The sequence below is a fragment of the Anarrhichthys ocellatus genome, unplaced genomic scaffold, assembly GCF_004355925.1.
Source record: "Anarrhichthys ocellatus isolate YVR2014 unplaced genomic scaffold, GSC_Weel_1.0 scaffold5, whole genome shotgun sequence".
In the NCBI taxonomy this organism is placed as follows: Eukaryota; Metazoa; Chordata; class Actinopteri; order Perciformes; family Anarhichadidae; genus Anarrhichthys; species Anarrhichthys ocellatus.
Window position 1 is genome coordinate 11859042 of NW_022280035.1, and position 14492 is coordinate 11873533.

The window sequence follows — 14492 nt, forward strand, 5'->3', positions numbered from 1 at the left end:
GGGGGGGGGGGGGGGGGGGTGGGGGGGGGGGGGGGGGGGGAGGGAGCGGAGGGAATACACATTGTTTACAGAGAAGAAGAAAAATAGCAGAAGTTAGACAGTTTGTGAGAGCGCACACGTGTGAATAAATGCTGAGTGCTTTGTCATTCTCTGCATAGATATCCGCACACATCTATGCAGATGCAGATGGATGGATTTAAGTGTGCGTTTTCTACCACTTTGTGCTTTTTGATACTTCCAGCATCTTATTCACAACAAAGACGGGTGAAGCGGTGGTTGCCCTGCATCATTCTCTGCATAAGAAAGCTCAAATGGGGTGACCAGCAGTCAGCTCTGCCTTCATGCCTGGGTACACACACTGGCCTTACACTTAGTTGGGATGAAAAACACAGCAGCAAATGTCCGTTCCAATCACTTTTTCTTTGCTTGGCCTTCTCTTAGGCCCGGGCTACCGGCTAGGAAAACACTCACAGACAGACATGCAAATACAGTAATCAGCAGCAGATTGATTGTGCTGGACAAACGTCATTGTTGTTGGAGACGGGGTTCTGTCAAGCCTAGTCCTGGTGTCCCAAGTGATGCCCGGAGGGGAGGAAGGGAGGGATGGAAAGATGGAGGGAGGGAGGGTCATTAACACAGACAGAGCAGAGTCTGTATTGGTGTGAGGGCATAACAACAGGCGTGGACTGGCACGACCACACTGGCTTTGTAGCCGGCAGTGGGCAGAGACACCGAGGGCTCTGGGTTTGAAAGAGTGACTGTGACAGCTGCTTCAAAACAGAGGCAAAGCTGTATGTTTTGAGAGCAAGAATGTGGTGTTTTGAGTGCGAGCATGAGTAAAACAGTACAGTGACTCTGTGTGTGTGTGTGTGTGTGTGTGTGTATAATTTGAGGTCGGGATACAGGATATGAGCGTTACCCCACCCTGGGTATGCACTGCCAAAATCGTCTCCCTGTGTCTGTCTGGAGAAGGAGGAATGTGCTGATCGGAGAACATCATGCTAACAGAGGGGGCCAACTGGACAGGACAGCTCGCCCATTGGCCAAAAACTCCTCTGAGGTGCAGGAAGCACAATATTTGTGTGTGTATACACAGCTGCTGCAGGTTAAGGGGTGCTACAGTACGCTACAGGAGTGAATGCTAACTGAGCCCGGAGCAGGGTTGCATTACAAGCCTTCTCTGTGAGATGTGTGTCAGTGTGTCAAACCGGCATCATGTGCGTTTCTTGTTGTCCAGTCACATGCTGGACCTGCTCAACATGGTAGTAATAGTAGAGGCAGGTTTAGAGAAGCGTGTAAAAAATGTCTCTTTGACGGTCATCTACTTTTCTGTAAGCAATCATCGCGATCCTTCCTCCTGTCACCGAGGCGTTAAAGTGTGTCTTCATCAAGCTGCTTGAGTAAACGGGGCCGTTTCAGAGCTCGTTCGAGTCAAGATGACAGTGACCCTCTGATGCCACAGTACTTCAAAAGTACCAATGTTATTGTCTTGATAGTTGTTTCCATTGGTTTCTCCAAGCAGCTGACATGTTGAATCATATGACCGGCTGGCTTTCGCTGACACACTTAAAATGTTGTTTCTTAGGTCTCTATGAACAACGGACTGACTATTTGTTCTTCTCAAACAAACCGACAGAGAAACAAAAAACCACATCAATGGTGAATAAATGATGAGTAATGAATAGCACACTGTTGGAGAGGGCTGGGAAGGAAATACTGAGGTTATGGTTATATACACACACACAGTGTGTGTATATGTGTGTGTGTGTGTGTGTGTGTGCGCGCGCGAGTACACACAATGAAACTCAAATGAACTGGGACAAATCCTCACCTGAGGCACCTAAAACATTACGCAAGACTCCAGGTCATTCAGCAATGTGTGAAATGAATATTGGAAGTAGAAGAGGACTTGAAAGGATTGTTTTTGGTTGGTGTTAATAATCTGAACAAACACTTTAATTCCAGCTGCCACTATCAGCAAACAGCACTTTGGCAGAAGTCTCAGACGTCTACACAAAACTCCAACAACAAAGCCAGTGTGCTTCCCGGCTATTCCTTCAAATCAGAGTAACACCTGCTGCCAACTTCTTTACTGCGACGCAACGTCCCTTTTACTTCTTAACCGATACGACTCGACTCGTGAAAAACTGTTCCAATTTTGGAAAATGCTTCTTTTCCATCCGTTTAGTGGTCAGAGGACATTTTCTTGAATTAAAAGCCCACCAGCAATTTGAAAAAGCACGAGTGAAAGAGCCTTTAGTTGTTTTTAAAGCATAGCGCTGGGTTATAGTGGAGTGGAGTAGTTATAGTGGAGTATGGCAGTATACGAACGCCGGGGACCAGATGATGAAAACACTCCCAACAGTGAACCTAAACGATACGAACGAGGAGCCAGCACGGTTTCCGGGGGGTTTCAATAACAGTCAGAGGTCACTGCTGGGCTAATGTGTCCTCCATTAGACAGAATGATGAGCTATCAGTTGATGCCATCAGACAGGAGAGAGAGTAGACTCCAGTTAACACCTGCCCATCCACCAACCTGCCCGACACACACAGGAACAGATCAAAGCCAGTGAAGTACAGCATGTGTGTTGTGTGTCCTTGTGTTGGGGATACTAAGACAAAGACACGGAGCCAGTTCCCGCTTCTCTGGTGAGGATGTGGCAACAACACGGATATTTTTATCTCACTAAATATGGTTTCTGTCGCTTTCTGCAAATTTAGCAAGCTAAGACCACTGTGACCATCCCACACCCACACACCCACACACACACACACACACACACACACCCCCCCCCCCCCCGGTGGAGCCCTGTAATTACTGTGGTCAGATTAGTCGGGTGGCATCCAGCTCCGGTTGGAAGCAACATGACCGTTTCTATCGCCCACCATTTCCTCTTGCCTCATAGTATCATTTCCTCTCCTTGCAGGCACACACAGGTTACCGAAACACACATGACTGAACACAAAGACACGCAAGTCAGTGAGAAGAACTACCTAGATTAAAACAGATAGATAAATAAATGTGAGCATCTCCCAGCGTTCACACTTTTGGGTTTTATCCTTATCTGTAATCTGAGATTACAGCTAACCTAACGGATTACATCGCTCCATCTGGACATTAGTGTGGACTTCAGAAGGATAGATGACAAAAATGTCTGAAGTGAGGCTCTCCTCCGAGCCTGTAACAGAGAGCTATTTTCTATGTCTGTGAGGTCATGGTCGGGTTTTTTGCCAGCGATACTGGTTTGATCTGCACAAAGCCGTCTTTGTTTTATCAGTGGTTTATTGTCTTGTGATAAATGAGATGCCAAAACTGCAACGCTGTTACAACTCAATCTCACGAGGTACCAACAAGAGAGAGCCGGTCTCGTGTCGGGTCTTGGTGAGCACATGACAGCGAGAGGACACAAAGCAAAACCACAAACAGAAATTCTCACAGTCACAGTTCGTACATTTACATACCGAAACACACAAACACAGGGGCTGAGAGAGGAACCAACGTCCCCCACAGCATCTTATTTATAGAGCAGAAACACAACAACAACGAGCAGGCTGTGCTGACAACACGGGTAAATAGCACTCGGCAGGAAATGCAAATGAATGAGTCTGACACCAAGGCCATTTCATGACACCTGGACATCAGTTTAAGTAGATGTTACAAGCTCATCTCCATAGCTCAGGCTCTTCAATGGAAGCAGTCAAGACATAGTAAATAGTAAATTCACAAACCCCCGGATTTGCATCCGCGTATAGGATTTATTCTTCAATTTTTCAACTCGCGCTGAAACAATTAGTCTATAAATCGATTAGTCGAGTGACAGAATTGAGAGGATTCGCTGCTTATATTTGTCTCGGGTGATACTAAATTGATTATCTTTAGGTTTTGGAGTCTTAGTCAAGCAAGCAAAATAACGCCTTTTATGAATCTATTATTAAAGATAATAATAAGCCAATTTATTGATCCATGAAAAATCTGGTTTGATCAGGTTGTATGCATTTTAAGACTTGCTTTGTCAATTGTCATCCTCACAGTATCGTAACAAATACAGCATTTTTTCTTTGCTCTATGGAACTTTAATTAGTATAATACTGACCAGAAGAGACTGAACAGGCATCCACAGCCTTGACTGTGTCTGTGGGGACTCAGCAGCTGAATCACAGTTATCAAATATCAGCAACAATCAGGTCTCAGTCGAGGGGATAGTTTGTTCGTGTCTGGAAAGAGATTGAAACATTTATACAAAGGCCTCTCCACTCCAGGACCAATGTTTTCCACTCCAAAGGCAGGCCTACAATTCCTCTGGGACCCAGTTAGCCCATGCGGGGGTTTCCTGGCAGACATGCAGGATGAAGTAATCTCTAGATGGAAGAAGAAATCTGCCGTCCAGCTGAGAAAAAAGCCGAGGGCGTGCAATTCCTCTCGACACAATCTCCAGTGGAAGTGGTGTGCATTTGGTTGCGTAAAGGGAGGACTCATCAGGTTTAAAGTTTACTGAACTGTCAAATCATGATTGAGGAGGGCACCATGTGGTTAGTTATCATCTATCACTGTGTCCAACTACTAAATATCTGATGAAGTAGCTGGCAGTGACTGTCCCAGCTGATTCTAAATGTACATTCAATCATACAGTTTGTCATAAACATGAACGAGACCATTCGTTTTCTCTATCTTACCAGACACTGGGACATACGCCTTTTGTTTTCGTGGTATGATAAGTATGAGGAGGAGGATGAATAACTGGCCTATTGGATCATTTCTATTGTCTATCTGTTGCTGTGCCAGATCACATTGCTGCCCCTCTTACTGTACAGACAGTTTCTTGTGAAAACCTTAAAAGAGAAGAAGAAGCCGACTGAGATCTGCATGTTGGCACAGATCGGCTCAAGTGGAAAAACTCCAACAGCTGACGATCAAAGATGTGTAACACCTGTGTTCGCCTTCGCAGAAGGTAACGAGTTAAGGGAGTGAGCAGCACAGAGGATGTAACAAAAGGTGTGTAGTGGTACCAAAAAATGAAAGTGAATCCATGTCAGAGGCACTGGTAGGAAAGCAGCAAGGTGGGGCTTAGAGGAAACTAGAGCGAAAGACAAAGACTCAGAACAAGTACATAACACATCAAAGTCACAATCACATATTCCTTCAGCTAAGCCTCACAAACGCCTTCATCACTGTAAGACAAGCACACACACACGCACACACACGCACGCACGCACACACGCACGCTGGCCGATTTTAAAATCAAACTCCAACTCAAACAGCTAATCGTTTCATCACATCAGACCTTCCTGTACGGGATGAAAACACTTCAGCCCGATTGTGTTAGGATCAAAATAAAGACCGGGCTCTATCCACCATCAGACTGGACGGTTAGCATCCTGAAGTTGTTTTTCCCAAAGAAATAAAACTAATGCTCCTTCCAAGCTTTTAAAGCATTCATATTCTGTTTGAGTGCAGACTGAGCACTGCCCTACTTCCTCCATTACTTCTATCACATTGTGCATTTCATGTTGGCAGAGACGGCACTCTTGAGCCAGCTGTGTGAGTGAAGTGGAGTCGTGAGCCGGGGTTCAGTAACAGCATTGAGAAAGCCAAACTAAAAAATGTCACACACTGATTTGGGTCGCAGCATTTCCCCAACAACAGGCATGATGTACAGTCTTGGCGGTGATGCGCTGTTTTATAGAAACTCAGAGCACAAGACTTCATCAAAGCGATAAGACAGGTGAGCAACCGCAGACGGTTCACAGCCGACGTCAGACGACGGAGGTCGGACAGCCACAAGTGGGTCGTATGTTAGTACCAGTAGAAGGTTAGAGTATTTAGTTCTTCAGTCACACTACAACCTTAATGAGCTGTTAGCTGGCAGAGTGCATGTCTTACTGTGGGTGCACACGTGAGTGAGACTACCTAAAGTCACTACACCACTAGTCACTGTGCATAAAGAATAGCTCGAGAATAATAGCGACTGGAGCGCATTAGTGGCCGAGTGGTCACAGTGCAGGTCATGTAACTGCAATGTCCAGGTTTGATTCCAGCTGTGGGTCCTTTGTTGCATTCCATACCGTTCTCTCTCTCCACCTTAGTGGTTAAAGCACAGCTGTAATAATAGGATTAAGTAGTCAGCATTCATATTATTAGTAGCACCTGTGCTTTTTTTGTACTATGACAAGTTAAACTGTCTGGTGTGAGGAAAAAGGCCTATTCCGCTGTATAACTCGACCTGTGCAAACCACTTTGTCACTCCCTCTTCTAGCTCGTTTATTTTAAGTGTAACCAGGTCAGTAGGTCGACTCAGACTTCATTCATCGCACTGTAAATAACAGGAAGAACAAAGGAGACACCGAGGTCGTCCTGGCTGGTTACCTGCATGACGGACCAGTGTTTTCGGGCATTGCTGGTCTCCAGAGTGTGCTCAGTAGTGAAAGTGAGTCAGCGGTATCGGGTTGTGTGGTGGTGGTGTTGTTGTAGTTCAGAGACATACGGGGGTTAGAAGTGTGCCACAGACCTGGTTCACTGAGACTTGCACATCAGCTGAATTGACATTCTGTCGGCCACATGTTGTCCAACACCTCGCATACAAACTGAGCTTGGCTGAGCAACATCCTGTCTATGTCTCATCTCTGCACCAGTGATGCTCCTTGACTGCTTAATTGCTCATGGGTGATGGGTTAAAATAGGACATTAATATAAGAGGGATTTTAACCAGGCAGCTGACTCATTAAATCACTATTATGAGCTCATAACAAGAAAGGGGAGTGGCCTGTGAGAAACATTCCCATCCTGAGGTGTTGAGTCTGCAGCTGACACTAAAAGCACTCTCCAGACAGCTCATGGTTCCTGACCTCCCACCGCCACCCACCGCTCACAGTCATTAAACAGCCTGTCATCATGATGGGCATCTATCGCCGCTCTGAAAGTGTGGGGACGTTCAGCAAGTGTAAAAGAAAATGTGGTGTAAAATTGTCCTGTCAAAGCTCTAGAATACACAAACCTGTTTGCGTCAGTGAAAACACTTCACGTGGAAGTGAAGGTGCGAGGTCACAGGGGGATGTTAGTGAGGCGGTGTTAGCAACAAGCTACTCGCTTCAACACGGGCAGGTAAGGAGATTAGATGGAGGAGTACTGAATGAAGGAAAGGCGAGAGACTTAACGGTGGGTTTGATCCGGACACAACTTAAAGAAATGCATCTTCACTAACGCAGGTGCTTTTGAAAACCACGCCGTCAGAGCTTAGCCACCAAAAACAGATCTTGAAACTCACTGCAAAGTGAATGCTTTAAAAACGGAAGTCTGACAGTTTGAACCGTAAAAACACTGATAAATGATCGCCATGTTTTCTTTTGGAGGGAATGCGCTACGCTTTCTAATGTAACCACAGTTATTCCAAAATGGCCGAGTGTTTTTTAGAAAATGATGTACAAATGCTGTTCAGAATTGTAAACTTTCAACACATACAGTAGTATGAACATAGTTGTGTAGAGTCAGACATGACGTTCTCACACACAGTTTAAAAGGGAAAGCTTTGATGGATAATCTTAGGATATAACTTTAATTCTAAAGGCCGTTTCATCACAACCACAGCCAGCTGATTATAATAACATCCAAATAACAGTCATCAGTGTGGCGTCAGCGTCTGTGGGAGCATGTAGCACAACACACACCTGCTGTAGATCGAAGGCCTCCCACCGATACAGGAGTGCGTCGATACACTGTCACTACTGGCTCATCTTAGGCTCCACAAACCACCTAAACTGAGTTTAATTCAATGCTAGTATGACTAAATTTAGTCCCAATACTCATAACAGTAATGACTATAAAGATCACACTTAACAGCAAATAACCAATCTCAATCTCAGGCCGGTAGCTGTTAATCTAAAGGCTATGAACATACAACACATTGATAGTTGAGGATTAAGAGCCCCACCCATTTCTCCAGAGAGTTGAATTAAAGGGGGCGATGACTTCAAGCCGAGCTCCAACACAATGTGTTCTGAGGGGTCAAGAGTGGAGCTACACATCAGCTTCCTGAGGACTTCTACTCGCTGGTATTTTTTTCGATAACCCTTTGGCGCCGCACAAGAATAAGGAAGAGAACTATTCAAATGCAGGGCACGAATCCAAAAGAAAATAAATACAACTAGCCAATAAGTGACCGACGGAGAGAGCCGTTGACCTTTTGGAAACTTTCATTGTACATAATACAGCAGGACTGCTTTACCCCTGAGCTCTGGTTTCCCATCAGCCCTTCCTGTGACGCAGGCCTGCGCTCTCATATATAGAAACTGACCAGCTGCTGAGAAAATACCCTGTGTTCTACAAAGGCTGCAATGATCAGCTGATCAGCTGGAGAGCCCAAGTAAGAGACAGAAAGGGACTTTGAGCAACCTGATTTACAACAGACAGCAGGTTTATGGTCAGAGCTCTGGTCATTTTTAGAGTACATATACCCAATCATAGTTACTAATGTTTTATTACTAAAAAGTCTTTATTGATCCAAATATCAGAAACGTCCCTTTAGCCTCCTTTAAAGGACCCCTCTGTTCTAAATCTAATACAAACCATGTTGACATTTACAGTCACATAATAGTAACATGACCAAATATTCACTTAAATGAAGTACTTAAACTCATAGCATCATTTCACCAGTAATAATGTTAAGCATACACAATCTGTAGGACACATTCTAAGAACATCTAAAAGCACCGCTATAATGCTTTAACAATTAGCAGACCTATAGCATCTTTCTCCTTTGGGTCAGGCAGCCGGCTGATTGGCCGGAGAAGGGCCGTTCTCATCCGACCGCGGTATTTCCCACACAACCCACGGACGCAACAGTGACCCACATGTAGCAGCCACAGCATCTAGCGGTTGGATGCGCAAGTGTTTGCTACCGGCTGCCTGTCTACTAGCCAGGAACGTTAGCCTCGGCGAGAGAGAAATGCACACAATTAGGACTGACTCCTTGGGACTTCGAGAGGGCGGCCTCCGCTGCAAATAATGGCGGTGCTTTTGTGTCAAAGAGACGCTTGTTTTCTCCTCCTCAGGCATGAAAACGAATTTGTCTTGCCAGCCAGGTCTATTTATATTCACAAGAGCATTCTTCAGCATTAACACAGTCACATGGCCCGCCAGGCAGCGGATAGCCCTGGCAATACATTGGAGGGACTCTGCATCGGCTCCCCACTGTCTGACAACAACAAAAAGACAACAAGATTTCTGTTTTGCCATCAATGAGTTCGTCATTTTAGCCTATGAGGCTATAAATCAGTCAACATTGTGTGGTGTGTCACAGCCTGGGCCCCTGACTGAATGACTGCAGGCCACAAAAGCTCAGAGCGGTTGTGCAACACAACGTCAGAGAGGAAGCGTCACCGTCAGCCCAGCTGGGATTACGGGTCGGTCAAGCGGTGAATCAAGGTGGTTCTTGTACACACACTGGGAGAAAGGGTCTGATACCACAAAATCCCCAGTCATTCTTGACTTACGATGAGTCACCGTTTGCATCAAAACTGAGTAAACAGCCCGGTGAGACAAGAGGCTAAAACAGGTTCTCTCACTTTGTGATGCATGGATGTGCCCCGAGAGAAGAGAGGACACGCCTAACCGCAGTGACTCACAGATTTACAACAAGCAAGGAAACTCTTACAATGAACTGTGAGATCCATAGGTAGGCCACAATATCACACCAATAGATGGATAGTATTGAGTGTAATAGACTGTAGGTAACTACATTAACTTGGCTACCCAAGTGTGTAAATGTGATTAAAAACAAATAAGAATAGTTTGGTTTTACCAGATGAACTTCAATACATAAGTGTGGGAGAGTTCATTTCATGGAGCGTCGATCTGAAGGTTTTATATGTAGTACTGCGTACAGTTACCATACGCTAGCTGCCATATTGCCAAGCCCTGCCTGACACCACATGTGAGCTAGTTCAACAAGTTGAGCATCTTCTACAGCAGAGAGAGATGTGCAGGTCTGGAGGGGGGATGAGTGGGATGTCAATGCATCTCTTGGCTCTAATTCTAAAAGGAGGCCAGTTGGCTTTTTTTTTGTTCTTCCTATGCATGCCTCAACTTCTACCAGGGCAGCGTAAAGAAGTCACGCTTACCAACCACACACACCCACAGCGCTCTGTGAGGGCGTCCTGATATTTAATGAGAGCATGTGAATAATTCAGACTACAACAGGTCTGGAGGAGGAAGAGGGAATGCAGCCATCATTAACTATTCACAGTATAACAGTATTACAACACATGCGAAACACACATTTGAACGCGCAAACACAAACACACACTAACGGGCATTAAGAAAGACCTTTGCCAAGAGTACACAACCATCTGCTTGGACCTGAGGCCCTGGCTCCGCAGCTACAAGGAAGATGATTTGTCCATTTTTTGGGATTCTGACCTATTGGGCGCTAACAGAAGAACACCCAAATATCTATATCTCTCTATAACAGAGAAATAACACACTGCTCAGAGCTCATTTAAATGCAGGGAGAACTTATAGTGGCAGGTTTTAAGTCGTCTTGCAATAAGACTGGGCAACAAATTCATTTTACTGTCTATCATCAATCTGTAAAATAATGTTACAAAACGCTCATGAGGAGGTGTCGTGGCTCACAGTTGTTGCTATGTCTAAAGGCATAAGAACATCCTTATTTTTTTATTACAGCATTGTTTTCCAGAAAAACACTATAAAACACAGGAAGTAGTCAAGTAGCCTGCAACTGTGATGTTCCCCATTTGCTTTGTCTGGGGACATTTGTTGCATCTCATCGTCCCCTTTCCACTTGTTTCTAGATGGTCAATTCTCCAACAAAGTGAAATAAACGCAAATTAACAGTCTTTAGTCAGACAACGTATTGTTAACATATTGATGAGATAATGCTGTCATTCTAACAATGTCAATTTTGAACATATTGCCCAGTTGTATTTGCAGGTGAAGTGTTCTAACATTTGGTAGAGATTGTAACAAACAAAGCATGTTTCAGGTCAGCAAGAGCCAAATGCTGCCAAATGATTTGAATTTGAGGAGGGATTTCAGCTTTTCAATCAGTGTAAAAGCCCCTTATTCCTCTTTTAGACCTCCAGCTTGTAAACAAGAGCTCTGCACCACATGAGCCCCAGTTTGAGGAAGTATATCACACATCTGTAAATCGGTCTCAAAATAAGCCCTTTGCCCGACTATTGGCCAGAACAACAGTTTGCTGCGTACCCTGTTAACACAGAGAGATACGAGATACCCTTTCACAGTCTTCCTCCCTGGTTGGGAGGAAAGTCTTCCTCAAGGATCCATCAGGCCTTGTCCTGCACGTCGTCACTGGTGGCTCGAGTCAGGAAGATAGATGGCTGATACAGATTGGGTCCATATCCGTGCCGTCATCCTCTGCTGAGGGCCGTCTTGCTTCATACAAAACTGAGACACGCCTGCTTCTGTTGCATCTGAAAGCTGGCTGGCTGGTTAACTGGCCTAGAACGGAAGCAACATGCAACAATCTGGTCTCTCTGTCTGCACATACAGATCCCAGATGCAAACAAAGAGTAAAACTGTATCTGTTCATAGACACAGATAAGCATGTGCACCAGAGTCAGTGTCCCTGAGTTTTAAAAGTTTCGACTGGGAAGACTTCATTTCAAGTTGTATTTTAATGGCAAAACTTGCCGATGACCACCAGCTACTAACTCACCGATGAAAAACTAAACTGTGTTGAATTTTGCTTGTGTCAGCAACATCAGACTACTGTACAACATGCCTGACACATGGTGCGGGATGTTAACCAGGTAGAACCAGACATGACCTTCTACCGCTGGCTGGCTCAGCTGAGAGATTGCACGGTGAGAATGGCGAAGCCCCTTCCCTCAGTAGTACACACACACTACACGTCATCCTGTCAAGTATGACCAGTCACCAGCCCCTCCCTACTCGTCCTATAAAAAAAGGCAGCTAATTCCAACGTGCACACAAAGACCGGGTTCAGCTGAATGGCCTAAATGGCAGCGGAGCTCCTGGCCACGGCGGCTCAGACCAGCTGAATGGTCCTCATTGTGTCCCCATGGTCACAGGGGGCTAGCAGAACTGGGTTGTTTTTTAAGAGACCATTTGGCAGGCCTGTGTTCTTATTCGAGCAACGCAGGAACAGGCATTTCCACTTGGTTCAGAGGAGCGCTTGTTATGGAGCCAGAAAAATTGCCCATAAAGGTGATGGCATGCCGCAGTCCTGAATGGGAGAGCTGGCTTACATACACATGAATTTTAAATGTTGCAAACCTTAAAATGTTTGGCTACCATTGCTAGGTGAGACAACGATGTACTCAACTACATTCAATACTAGCGGGCTGCAATCCAGAAAGCATTCAGCGGCTATGTCGTCAGACAATATGTGGAAAACATACAGTGAGTAAACATGGCCGCCTCAAGTCTCATATGTTTCTCAACAAGGAAGAGTTCCTGTTCAACACTACATTACCAAAAATAAAAGTGATGTTTTTTACTGTAATCTATCACTACAAGCACATTTTGAGTTCAGTTCATACATATTCAGCAAATATGCCTCTTGGTGCCTGGTTGGAATCTAAAATATGTGCTTATTAACAAAGGGGTGGACAAAATCCTACGGATTGTGATGTAATACATTCCCTGGAAAAATAAATGGACAAAGTATTGATGTTTAAAAGTTAAAAAAAAAAAGAAAAATTTAAAAAAAAAAACTTGACAGAAATGTCTTTTTCTGGCTAATCCAGCTAATTAAATACCTTCTTCACAGTGTGGCAAAAGTCATCATTGGCCGCAATACTATGAGCGATGCTAAAGGGAAAGTTACTACAGTATAAATAATGCAATAATATGACAAAAATCACAGCAGACAATATATAATCTATCTATCTAAATTACACACACACACACACACACACACACACATCACATCATATAAGCTTTATAATGTCCTATGATGCAAGTGTGGTAAATGGTCAGCCTGTAAGTTTAAACCCTTTGTATAAATGGCATAAAACATCCCAAAAGCAATACATAAGCTTCCAATATTTGCTGACATAAGCTGTAAAAAAAGGCATCAATGGCCCCACTCTATTATTCTTACAATTAACAGTAATTAGCTTGTAAATGTGCATTCATATTTTTTTATGGAAGTACGACATGTAACAAAACCCTCAATTGCAAACAAACCATGTCTTACGGTCTCATTACAGGCATGATTGAAATGTTTGATCTGCAATTGTATTAAGAGTGTTGCACAAATTAATATCAAATACTGGGTATCAGTTTCAGAAAACACGTCACACTCCTAAAATAACCAGACGTCCATCAGCATGGATAAGTCGACACATAGCGGTCGCCGAGCAGGAAGAATGTAGCCCAGGTGCTGTGCAGGGGGACAAGGGGGATGCTGTCATTGGGATGTGACAGTGGGTGTAGAGCAGGACAGGGGCTAACAGCTGGCCCCCGGGGGGGGGGGTTTGATTGCACTATGCTTTGGATGAATGAATGGTTGAGATATTTGCAAACTACAAACACATCCATCACTCACCTAAATCCACAAGGGCAGAGCAGACACGGCGTACACCTGACACAGGTCTCACACAGGTTTGAGGATAGTGAAACCCATGACTAGCAGCGCACGTGGGTACACCTATAATTCCAGTTATAGCAGGTTCACGCAGGCGTGTAAGGGTCTGTGCGTACATCTCGTTGATCACTGAAGTCACGCGCTATGTTAATTACTGACAGTCATTCATAACAGTCTGTATCTTTCTATGACAACAGAGCAGATGATGACTGAGAGCCCCGTCATTACACCTCAACACTGGTCACAGTGACTCACAGCTTTTACTGCAATAAAACAGTTTTTTTTTTTCTGCTGAAACCTGAACACAGATGCCAAGTACAAAGCTAGTAAATCATGTCAGATTGGAAGCCATCAAGTGTTCACAGATGAATAAAATCCCCACCATATGAAGAAGCATAACCAAGATGACAGGAGTAGGGTCAAGTAGTGATGGCCAGACCTTGCCTCTAGCCATCCAGACACACACACACACACACACACACACACACACACACACACACAGACTGAGCTTTGGTTTTTGACATTCAATAAGTAAGCGAATGTGGAGTTGTGGTACAGAAACGAGTCTTTAAATCGACGTTTTGCTTTGAATGGTTTGAGATAAAACAGACACGAGGAAATGGATGGGAGCCTTTCTCTTCCTTCTGCTGCTTGTCATGCACTGCTAGCTCGCGTGCCCACATCCCGTGTTAGCACAGAATGAGCTAGCTTTAGACTCGAGCCTGACGTGAGCTCTCAGTCAAGTATTAAACACTCTTAAGTAGACTAAAGGGAGGAAATGTACTGCTTTAATCGATGCTGGTTAGCACCAGGCAGCTGAGACACATAACTAGCTTGAAAATCTGCTATAGCATCCCCCCCCAACACACACACACACACACACACACACACACACACACA

General features: G+C 44.6%; 1 protein-coding gene across 5 annotated transcripts in view; it reads right to left on the minus strand.

The window, feature by feature from the left end:
* The window catches only part of dip2ba (disco-interacting protein 2 homolog Ba), a 35968-nt gene that overhangs the window by 21044 nt on the left and 432 nt on the right, over positions 1-14492 (minus strand). The window lies entirely within an intron of this gene.